Here is a 13,075-nt window from a genome sequence, read left to right on the forward strand (position 1 = left end):
ATGGGTAAGCATGTGAAATTCACTACTATAAATGCAGAGTGGTCAAGGCAAATTGCATGGATATGTTTAAGTAAATAATACAATGATCTGTTGATAGGGTCAGAAAGGTTGGGTCAAATGGTCCATTTCTGTGATGTGAATTCAATGTACTAAGCTTAGTTTGAGTATGTCATTTAGAGTCAAGGAAATGGAAGAATTCATAGTTAATTTAAGCTTTTTAAGAGAGTGCTAAAACTGTTCTGATCTGGGTAAATTAAAGAATAATAACAGGGAACGGAAGATGGTTTTTTCCCATACTGAAATTTTAATAATTGGGTAGATGTAGGTTTTGAATTTTGGAAAATTGATTTATTTTAAGGTTTGTGAAAATACCTACTATAGTTTCTTTAAATGAATGTTCACTGAGGACATTGGACTTGTTTTGACTAGGCTTTCTGCAAATCACATGGTTGGTGATAATTGCTGGGGCTGTTTTGAACAAAGACGGGTTTAGGGAAATTTTTGTTTTTACTGGTTCAGTTGAAGGGAAGCCTGTTAAGAACCAGCTCAGCTGGAGTTCTGTTTTGATATTAAACCTGTAACTATGTTCATTAAAAACCTGATTAATAGTTCTGTTGTTTAAAGTCTGATATAGATAAGATATTTAGTTGATCATCTGGGTAGCTGGAAAAAGCATTGTTTTGATATTTTAACCAGTGGAGTAGTGAGACCAGATTGCCAGTTCACACCTTCAACCTATGTTGTAATACTAAGAATTTCTATTGTAAACAGAAAGTGGGAACGTTACATTTAAATGCACCTGTCTTGAATACATAACAGCTGTGCTTCTTAATCTACTGTGGTTATTATTTTCAGAAAAAATCTTGGGTGCAAAATATGAGTTTGTCATATTCCTGGAGAGGGCGTTGTGTAAGTTGTGATCCCAGTCAGTTCTGACATGGCCCAGTGCTGCATCCCAGACAGTCTCACCTGAGATCACATCAGCTGGACTTGGCTGCAACATTACACTTCATTGCGTTGGCACATAAGCAATCCACTACTTCTGGCTGTAGCCCACTCATACTCAGTGACTCATTATATGATCTCAACTCTATACAGGCTTCGGAGAAAGCAAGGACTGCAGATGCTGGAGATCAGAAGCGGAAGTGTGGCACTGGAAAAGCGCAGCAGGTCAGGAAGCATCCGAGGAGCAGGAGAATCAACGTTTTGGGCAAAAGCCCTTCATCAGGTCTATATCAACCTGTTGGGTACAGTGTTGATATTTTAGTTGATGGCTACAAGTATCCGATCAAGAGGCAGAGCCTGTGCATCAGTGCTGTATTGCTATCTCTTTCCCTCCTCCTGTATGTGCTGTGACAGGGCAGAGATCAGGAAAAGATTTGGGATGTCAACAAAGTGGTCCAGTTTAGTGTTTGCATCTTGCACAGAATGGTAACCGGCGGGTGACAGTAAGTTGGGAGTTGAAAAAGAGCATAAGCTGAAAATGAAATGACATCATTAATGTTCTTAAACATACTGGATCTATGGACATAAAGGTTATTAGGGGAGGTGATGGCCCAATGGTATTATCGCTGAAATGTTAATCCAGCAAACCTAGGTATTGTTCTGGAGACCTGGATTCAAATCACGCCTTGGTAGATGGTGGAATTTGAATTCACTAAAAATCTGGAATTAACAGTCGAATAATGAGCATGAATCGATTGTTGGATAAGCTATCTGGTTGACTTATGTCCTTTAGGGAAGGAAATTGCCAACCTTACCTGGTCTGACCTATATGTGACTCCAGACCCACAGCAATGTGGTTGACTCTTAACTGCCCAGAGGGATAGGCAATAAATGATAGCCTAGCCAATGACACCCTCATTCTCTGAATAGTTTTGAAAAACATTGTCACAGCTGCCCCACAAGGTGGGAAACCACCCCCTCTGTAGAGCATACAGATTACAGCCATCTTTGTTCCCCACCAGTTTTGTTTTGCTCTTTCCATTGTATGCCACTTGAGAGGCATAGAAGTCTACATCATAGGAACAGGCACTTCAGCCAACGAATCTATGCCAGTCAAAAGCAACTGCATAACTAGTCTAATCCCATTTTCCAGGATCTTGCCTATAGCCTTGTGTGCTTTGGCATCGCAAGTGCACACCTCAAATCTTCAAAAATGTTATGAAGGTTTCTGTTTCTACCATCTTTAAAGGCAATAAGTTCCCACCATCCTCTGGGTAGGAAAATGATTCCTCACATCCCTTCTAAACCTTCTGCGCCTTCCCTTAAGTCTACATCCCCTAGTCATTTCCCTCTACAAGAGGACACATTCCTTGTTTTCTACCTTATCCATGCCCCTCATAACTTTATACAAACCATTGGCTTAGCTCAGTTGAATGGATAGCTGGTTTGTGATGCAGAGTGATGGCGACAATATGGACTCAATTGCTGCACTGGCTGCAGTTACCATGAAGGACTCTCCTTTTTAACCTCCTTTCTCCTGAGGTTTGGTGACCCTCAGGTTAAACTATCACCAGTTGTCTCTTTCTCTCTCTCTCTCTCTCTCTCTCTCTCTCTGTAATGAGAGAGCAGCCCAATGGTCAGGTAGACTATGGTAACTTTACCTTAATTTGATATATCTCAATCATATCCCTCCTCAGTTTCCTCTGCATCAAGGTAGTAACTCCAGTCTGTCCAATCTTTTGAATTTGAATTTGAATTAGCTTTATTATCTCATTTTCTTGCAAGACAGTCATTGCAATATGTTTGATGATGAGCCTGACGTAGCATAACAGGTGAAGGCATATGGAAGTAAAGGAAGCTGGATTTGAGGTTGGTAATAGTGGAATCCGCATGTGGGTGAGCTCAGCTATCTGGTTGTAAGGTGTGAGTGTTTATAGGGACTGCTGGTATTTGGGGATGTTGTGCATTGAGCAATGTGAGGTAGAATGATGGGTAGGAAATTTATGTGAACATACATTAGCTGACCTCAATTACCAGCTTGGTATTCTTAGATTTCCTATGGTATTATGTTACCTGATTATTTGGATCAGATACAGAGAACTAAAGCTCCTGGCTACCTGCCTCCAGTTTTTTTCTGAGGGTGGTCCATACGGTGTCCTAGCTCCATAAGTAAAAACAACACCTCTCTCCTCTCCACCCCACCATAATGGCATCCTAAACCTGCAACCGTCTCCCTACCTTGGTGCTAGTTTCCTTTTTTACAATTACAGCAATAATATTAAGCAGCAACATTTTGTAATTCCATGCAACTTGGAAGGGACAGATTGTCTTTCAGAACAGAGGGATTGCCACACCATGTACTATTAGCACAGAGTACACAGGCAGCCAACAGTACTGTGGATGCGAGGTTATACATTATAATGAAATAAATGAGGTGGCAGTGCCAAACTGTTCTACTACAACTCCATCTCAATTGGTGTGCATAGATTGCAAGTCCCAACCTCTGCACCCAACAATGATGTGGACAAATATTTTCCCCTTTTGTCAAGATTTTAGACCTGAATTTCATTAAGTTGAGGTAATGTGTTTGAAGAATCATTGGCTGAATGTAAAGCAAAGATTGCAATATGTTGATTGAATACACAATCTAGATTTCACTGATATAAAAGGAAAATATTGTGGACATTAGAAACCGAAAGTGAAAACAGAAAAGGCTGGAATATTGAGCAGGTCAACAAAATTGGTGGAAAGAAAAATTGAGTTAATGTTTCAGGTCAATGTTTAAGAATGTCAGTATGATATGCATACAGATATTTATACTTTTCTAATTATTATTTGATAACATATCATGTAAGTGCTGTAACTAATAAGCCTCTATTACAACATATCTTTTTGATCTACTATTTAATAGACTACTTACTGCAGAATTATTTCAATGTCACATGAATACCAACTGGCATCACTATAAACATTTCACTGAATTATTCAACCTTTATGATCCTTAATGGTTTTAATATTCATTGAAAACTGACATTGTTTATTCTTCAAAAACAATATATTACCAAGTGCTACTTAATTACTGAATATTTCAGACTATCACACAGGGTGAAATATTAATAATGCATTTATTACATTGTTAATTAACCATAATATTAGCATAGGAAGACTGTGGCATCGGTAAATTATCTCCTTTCAGCAGCCGGCTAGACACAGTTGACTACTATCCTTCTCCAGTGATTCTCCATCGTCATCCAGCCTAGCGGGTCTACACTCACCTGCTTCTATTTTTATCTATCAAATTGTGGTTAGAGATTGACCTGCAATAGTTTCTTTTCCCAGACCATCATCTTGCCATTGGTGATCCCCAATCTCTCCAAGGATTTTTAAACATTTTCTTAATTTCTTCATAGGATGTGAAAATCACTGACAAGGCCAGAATTTGTTGCCTGTCCCTAATTGGACTTGAATCACTGTAGGTACATCTACAGTGCTGTTAGGAATGTTGTAAAGGGAAAGAGTGGGTAAATGTGGTCTGACTAATCTTGACCAGTTTGCAGTAACCTTTTTTAACTCAGGGACATTGTGCGGTGAGATAGACAAAGGGGACAAGAATCAGGGAAAAATCCAAGACAACTTTATTGAACACTTTATTGGGGAAAAAGAATATATATCAGATTCTACTATTGTACTTTAATTCAAGTCTAACCAATCACTTCACAGAACTTCTTAGTAAACACTCTCAAATCTGCACTAATTATCTGTTTCTGAAACATGCTTTTCAGGATTTGCTACACCCTATACATTGATCCCTACTACTGTATTTGAACTCTTTGTCTGATAAGATCAGTAATACCCATTCATTAAGACTGGGACAGGCTGTTTCTTGATCTTTGAGCGATGTTTTAGAGTCCAGAGTCATTGATTGAGGTTTCCCTGTCCTTTTGGGCTGTTTCTGGTCTTCAGGTCATCTCACCAAGGTAGGCTCTCTGGAGATGCCATTGAAGAAGGTGGAAGAGGGAGCTGGGACTCCAGGTTGACTCTTTTATCCCCATCTACATGATCTTCTCGAAACTTCTGTGACCTGTAACCAAAACTAGCGTTGGACAGGGCCAGGAAGACCCAACGAGGTTATTACTTGCCACATTTGGAGGTCACAAAACATGGCTTTGAAACTTATCAAGTGCTCTTCATGTTACACAAATCCTCTGGCCTCCCACTAAGCTGGATGCCAACAAGTCTGCATAGCATTCTTCTAACAAAGCAGCTTCACTGCAGTTAGAATCAATGGTTCATTTTGAAACAATGTGGCTATTAGTACCTGGCCAGGCAGTTCCAGTCTGTCTGATTGACAGCAAGTTGATTGTCTATGGCCTGGCTGCATGAATTCTGTACGTTCCAGCTCTGCAGTTTGTAATTTGCAGAGTCCAGCCAGATTTAAACTTGGCTTCAACATTTCAAGTTTTTATCAATTCTCATGAAAATATGTTAATATTTCTGTAATAATCCTGGAAGTCATGGTTCATCCTACAATGATAAAGGAACAGGATGGTGTGTGCCTCAGAGGAGAACTTGCAGGTTTTTGCTCCCATGCATCTGCTGCCCTTGTCATTGGTACAAGGTGGCAGGTCCTTTTGAAAGATGCTTGGTAAGTTGCTGTTGTGCATTTTGGTAATGGTACACACTGCCACTGTACATCAGTGCAGAGGGAGGGAATGTTTAAGATGATGTATGGAGAACTGGTCAAATTAGTTACTTTAAACTGGATAGTGTTGAGCTGCCAAAGCTGTTGGAGCTGCTCATATGAAGACTAGTTTTCCATCACACTCCTGACTTGTGGATTGTAGACAGGGTTTTTGACTAAGGACATATGTTACTCACATTAGAATTTCCAACCTGTGGCCTGATGTAAAGATAGATGGCAGGTCAGAAGATTGGACAGAATACAAAAACAAGCAAAGATAACTAAAAAATGAATAATGAAGGAAAAAAATAAGAGTATAAGACAAAGTTAGCTAGAAATGTCAAAGCGATAAGAGATATTTAGAAAAGAAAAGGGTTTACAAAGTGAGTGTTGATCCTTTACAGAGTGGGTCTGGTGAATTAATTGTGGAAAGTACCTGAATCTAGCAGGTTATTTGCATCATTCTTCACTATAGAGAATATGAGAAATCTCAGAAATAGTTGTAAATCAGGAAATGGAAGGGAGGAAGGAAATCAAGAAAATTCCAGTCATCAGGGAAGTGCTTCTGAGCAAACTGTTCAGGCTGTGGGCTGACTTGTTGTTTTAGGATGTTGAAAGAAACGCTCGTGAAATACTTGATGTCTTGACTTTAATTTTCCAAAATTCTCTAGATTTGGGGAAGGTTCAATTAGGTTAGAAAATAGTATGTGTGACCCCTTTGTTCAAAAAGAGATGGAAACAGAAAACAGGAAACTACAGCCCATTGAGCTTTACACCTATCAGAGGCAATGTTAGAAGCTATTATTAAAGCAGAGTACTTAGATTTAAGATAATCAGGCAGAGTCAATATGATTGTGTGAAAGGGCATATTGTTTAACCAATTTATTGGAAACTTTGAGGGAGTAACATGTGTTGTAGGTAAAGAGAAACTAGTGGATGCACTGTTCTTAGGCTTCCAGAAGAGAATTTAATAAAGTTTCCATCAGAAGTTCTTGCAGAAAATAAAAGCTGTTGGTCTAGGAGGTAATATATTGGCATGAATAGAAGATTGGTTAGCCAAAGGGAAATAGGAAGTAAGCATAATTGGGTAATTTTCTGGTTGACAAGATATAATGGGAGGTATGGCACAGAGATCAGTGCTGAGATCTCAACTTCTTATAATGTGTATAAATAACTTGAATGAATGGATGTACAGTGTGATACCAAATGTGCTGATGAGACAAGGATGGTTAGAAAAAAAGTTATGAAAAAAACATAGCAAGGTCATAAAGGGACATAGGTTAAGTGAGTGAACAAAAATCTGGCAAATGGAATATAATGTGGGAAAATTTAAATAATACGTTTTAGCAGGAAGAATAAGTAGAAGCACTATCTAAATGGTGAGAGATTGCAGAGCTTGAAAATACAGAGAGATCTGGGTGATCTCGTACATGAATTCAAAAAGCTAGTGTACAGATACAATAAATAATAAGAAAAGATCTTACTGAGGGGAACTGAATATAATATAGGGTGGAGTATTGCTGAGACCATAACTATGCATATTATTCATCTTCTCATTTAAGAAAAGCTGTAAATGCATTGATAACCGTTCTAGGTAGTTTTACCACACTAATGGACACGTTGTCTCATAAGGAAAAATTGAGAGAGGCTGGGCTTGTATCCATTGCGGTTTAGCAAAGTAAAAGATTACTTGATTGAATCATATGCGGTACAGGGAGGTTTTGACAAAGTGAATATGGAAAGCATTGATCTTTTTCTACGAGATTCTAGAATCAGATGTCACTGTTTCAAAATATGGAGTCACCTGTTTAAGACATATGAGAGGAGAATCGTTTCCTCAGAAGAAGTTATGAATCTTTGGAATTCTTTTCTTGAAAAGGTGATGAAAACAGAATCGTTGAATATTTTTAAGACAGAGGTAGATAAATTCTTGATAAGCAATGAGGTAAAAGGCTTTCAGGGGCTAGGCAGGAATGTGAAGTAATCAGATCGGCGATTGAATGATTGAACAAAGAGCAGCCTGCAAGAATGGTGAAGTAGAAGAGGCTGCAGTGTCAGCGGGAAGGAAGCTGTAGGATGGGGGGAGGGAGTGAAGAATGGAGATTATGGAGGGTTAGGAAGGGTCTGCATGGAATGGGAAGAGAGAATACTGGGGAATATGGAAAGGAAGAGTTTGCATAGATTGCATTGGCTGAATTCCTGGCAGCCTTCTGAGTTGAGCTAATTATCACGAGTTGTTTAAATACCAGAATAGACTAATGACCAAAGTTGTCACTCACATGTGAGGTGTATGAGTGGAGTGGTGAAAGATTTTTCAACACTCCTTCAACATTCTTTTCTTTTAGACTAGGATGAACTTATTCTATGGGCTGGGTTTACTTTGACTCTATATTTCCCATCCTCTGATTGAAACATTGATGGTGGAGATCACCTTCCCCCATTCCATTTCCAGATATCCCTCTTGAAGCATTAAATAGATCAATAGCCATTAATTGAGTTGAAGCTGGGACTTTCTCCCTTCAGAAACAGGGATGTTGGGGTGGGAGGAAATGTCAAGGAGGAGGTGAATCTGGGGATATTGAATGCAATTTTCAGGACAATGGGAGAGCTGTTAATGGCCCTAGCTGCTTCATTCAGGAGGAATCGTTCCTTCCCACCACTAGCTGGCAGGCTGACCTCTTGGGATGGGACTCTCCTGAAATCCCAGGCAGATTTGGTGGGAATCAAACCCTTATGGGGACATGAAGGCCTCAAAATTGTTCTGTCAATGGGCTGGCCATCAGATGCCCACCTTAAACTGGTAAAACTTCTGTGGAGTAGGAACAGGTGGAATGGTGGCAGGCACAGTTCTTGCTGGACCTAAAGACCCCCTTGTCTCCAAAGCTCCAGGTGGTTTTAAATCTGCTTATTTATAATTTTAAAAATTGTTTTGAATCTCCATTTTTTAAAAGTCTTTTTAGGGTTGATATTTAGCTTTATGTCCTAACTGTTGCAAACTGGCAGATGCTTTCACCAAGAATATTTCAACCCACTCTATTGCTAGAAAAAGTGTTCATTGTTATTTTTATATTTCCTAAGGGTTCCACAAGTTTCCCAGAAGGGGAAGCAGAAGAAGTCTGTCAGCTCTCCATGCCTTTATTTCATGTTCTCTCAGCTCTGTTTTAACATTAGCCATCATTGTTTCATAGTCAGGAATATGGCATTCTTTTATGGGTATCAATGGCAAGATCATCCAGTCCCCACTTGCCTATGAATGGAATGCTGGCCATGTCATTTCAGAATTCTCGTAAGAGTTAACCACATTGATATGAGTCACGTGTGGATCAGATCAGGTAAGGACAACAGATTACCTTCTGTAAAATACATTAATGAAACCAGATTTGACAACAATTTCTGATTGTTTCATGGCTACAGTCACTAAGGACTAGCTTCACATTCGAGATTTATTAACCAAATCCCATCAACCACTGTGGTGGGATTTGAACCTATGGCCTTATTAGTTTGGGCCTTTAGACTATTGATTCTGTGATGTTCCACCATAATTTCCCCATGTCCAAATACTTCTAGAATGTAGAAAACAAACATAAATAATATATACAATAAACCTATTAATGAGTAATGTGAAGCCATAGAGTAGGCCAGTTTCTTACAGTGAATAACCCTGTTATCTGTAGCTTGGGGTGAGCAGAGGCTAATAGTAGCCTTCTCTTCAATGTGAATAAACAGGTTGCTTCTCCTGTCTTCACACACAGGTAACTCCTGAGGGAGGTGTTACAGATTACCATTACTAGACTCGTAATCCAGAACACCAGGCTAATATTCTAGAGACATGGGCTCGAATCCTGCCATTAGAGATGGTTTTATTTGAATCCAATAAAGATCTGGAATTTTTAAAAAATTAGGCTAATGGCAATCATTGTCAATTGTCATGAAACACATCTGGTTCACTGATGCTCTTTAGGGAATCCTTAGATCCTTACCTGGTCTGATCTACATGTGAATCAGATCCAGCATGTTGCTGGCTGTTAACTTCCTCGATAAATGATGCCCTAGTCAGAAATGCCCCAATCCCATGAACAACTAAAAAGAAAGCAATAAAACCTATCTTCTGGGTGTGTTCCACATCTGGCAATATATTTAGGAACTATTGGTTTGACTACTTGGCACTTGAAAAAGTAAATATAGTTCATAAAACATTACATTTATGGCATACCTTTCACAATGTCAGGACATCCATAATCTCTTTCGGCCAATTATTGAAGCGTAGTTACAGCTGTAATTGAGCAAACCTATGGCAGCACAACCACAAAAACAATGGCATAAATAGCTAGATCATCTTTGTTAGATGCTTGCTGAGTCTAAAAAGGTGGATGGACATCAACATAACCTAGAAGACACATTTCCATCTGTGAAACACTCCTCAGGACCTTATGAAAGCTCTAGTCTGAATTACACAAAGAAATTGAGGGTTTGGTTAAGAAAAAGAAGGAAGCATATGTCAGACATAGGCAGGATATATCGAGTGAATCCTGAAAAGAGTATAAAGGCAGTAGGAGTACACTTGAGAGGGAAATCAGGAGGGCAAAAAGGGGACATGAGATAGCTTTGGCAAATAGAATTAAGGAGAATCCATAGGGTTTTTACAAATACATTAAGGACAAAAGCGTAACTAGGGGGAGAATAGGGCCCCTCAAAGATCAGCAAGGCAGCCTTTGTGTGGAGCTGAGAAAATGGGAGAGATACTAAACGAGTATTTTGCATCAGTATTTACTGTGGAAAAGGAAATGGAAGATATAGAATGTAGGGAGATAGATGGTGACTTCTTGAAAAATGTCCATATTACAGAGGAGGAAGTGCTGGGTGTCTTGAAATGCATAAAGGTGGATAAATCCCCAAGACCTGATCAGGTGTACCCTAGAACTCAATGGGAAGCGAGAGAAGTGATTGCTGGGCCTCTTGCTGAGATATTTGTATCAATGATAGTCACAGGTGAGGTGCCAGAAGACTGGAGGTTGGTTAACATGGTGCCACTGTTTAAGAAAGGTGGTAAAGACAAGCCAGGGAACTATAGACCAGTGAGCCTGATGTTGGTGATGGGCAAGTTGTTGGAGGGAATCCTGAGGGACAGGATGTACATGTATTTAGAAAGGCAAAGACTAATTAGGGATAGTCAACATGGCTTTGTGTGTGGGAAATCATGTCTTACAAACATGATTGAGTTTTTTGAAGAAGTAAGCAAAGATGATTGATGAGGGCAGAGTGGTAGATGTGATCTATATGGACTTCAGTAAAGCATTTGACAAGGTTCGCCATAGGAGACTTGTTAGCAAGGTTAGATCTCACAGAATACAGGGAGAACTAGCCATTTGGATACAGAACTGGCTCAAATGTAGAAGCCAGAAGGTGGTGGTGGAGGGTACTGGAAACCTGTGACCAGTGGAGTGCCACAAGGATCGGTGCTGGTTACTCTGCTTTTCATCATTTATATAAATGATTTGGATGTGAGCATAAGCTGACACCAAAATTGGAAGTGCAGTGGACAGCGAAGAAGGTTACCTCAGATTACAACAGGATCTTGACCAGATGGGCCAATGGGCTGGGGAGTGGCAGTTGGAGTTTAATTCAGATAAATGTGAGGTGCTGCATTTTGGGAAAGCAAATCTTAGCAGGACTTATACACTTAATGGTAAGGTCCTGGGGAGTGTTGCTGAACAAAGAAATCTTGGAGTACAGGTTCATAGCTCCTTGAAAGTGGAGTCGCAGGTAGATAGGATAGTGAAGAAGGCGTTTGGTATGCTTTCCTTTATTGGTCAGAGTATTGAGTGCAGGAGTTGGGAGGTCATGTTGCGGCTGTACAGGACATTGGTTAGGCCACTGTTGGAATATTGCATGCAATTCTGGTCTCCTTCCTATCGGAAAGATGTTGTGAAACTTGAAAGGGTTCAGAAAAGATTTACAAGGATGTTGCCAGGGTTGGAGGATCTGAGCTATAGGGAGAGGCTGAACAGGCTGGGGCTGTTTTTCCTGGAGTGTCGGAGGCTGAAGGGGAACCTTTTAGAGGTTTACAAAATTATGAAGGGCATGTATAGGATAAATAGACAAAGTCTTTTCCCTGGGGTGGGGGAGTCCAGATCTAGAGGGCATAGGTTTAGGGTGAGAGGGGAAAGATATAAAAGAGACCTAAGGGGCAACTTTTTCACGCAGAGGGTGGTACGTGTATAGAATGAGCTGCCAGAGGAAGTGGTGGAGACTGGTACAATTGCAGCATTTAAAAGGCATTTGGATGGGTATATGAATAGGAAGGGTTTGGAGGGATGTGGGCCAGGTGCTGGCAGGTGGGACTAGATTGGGTTGGGATGATTGGTCGGCATGGACAGGTTGGACCGAAGGGCCTGTTTCTGTGCTCTACATCTCTATGACTCTATGACATGCAGAAACCACCCATTTCATCAAAGGTATGTGAGGCTTGGTGTGTGAATCTTCCATGATTATCCCAAAGTCTCTATGAATTGAAGACTGATCCCCAGTACTTTGGTAGAAACTACACAAAGCTAAAATGAAAGGAGTATTAATAAAATTTACTTTGAAGACACTTGTTTATTTGTTGGAAATAGAGAAAAATTGGCAAAAAGTCTGTTTGACAGCATTGAGTCAGCCAAATGACTCAGGAAGAATCTGTTTGCTTTCAAACTGGCATGGGAAAGCAGTATTCCATGAGGATGACTGAAAGCAAGTGCATGGAGTTTCGCAGTGAAATATATCCAACCCACAGCTGCCAGGTCAATGTACACATACAATGAACTTCATTGCCAATTTCAAGCAGATCTCCTGTGCAGTGCATTCTTGACTTCAAACAAGGATCACATGCATTAATGTCAGTAAAACTAGTCGTAACATACACAATGCAAGCTCGAGTTACTGCTCTCTTAAAATGGCAAAAATGAAAATCAAAAATGTACCTGATCCAAGTGACCTTTGTAAAAGTGGAAGCATCTATTGGCCAAATATGAGAGGCTCTGTATCCAGTAAGATTCGACATTTGGGTAAGAGAAAGCAAATCTATTGGAGGTACGAATCAACCATCCCTCCATCCTGTAGGCCTTACAGAGAGCCAGAGTTCTCATAAATCCAAATGACTGCAGTTTGAACTGAATTCAAAAAAATAAACTTTTATATACTTGTCTGTGATGTACAGCCTATGAATACACTGTCGATGTCAATGAATCACAACCCAAATCCACAAATATTTCTTTAAATTGAATCTCGGTGATACATTCTCTGTTTCTTCTTAAGATCTTTATACATGGAAAATTAGAACAAATGAAAACCTTTCTTTTACTTATGTAAGAATTTCTTATGATTGCTTTAAGAATTTAAGGAATAAATATTTTATCATTTAATTAAAAGACTTATGTGGTTTAAAATATTATTTTGCTCTAATTCGCAAGA

This window comes from Chiloscyllium punctatum, chromosome 22 (assembly GCF_047496795.1).
Source record: "Chiloscyllium punctatum isolate Juve2018m chromosome 22, sChiPun1.3, whole genome shotgun sequence".
NCBI lineage: Eukaryota > Metazoa > Chordata > Chondrichthyes > Orectolobiformes > Hemiscylliidae > Chiloscyllium > Chiloscyllium punctatum.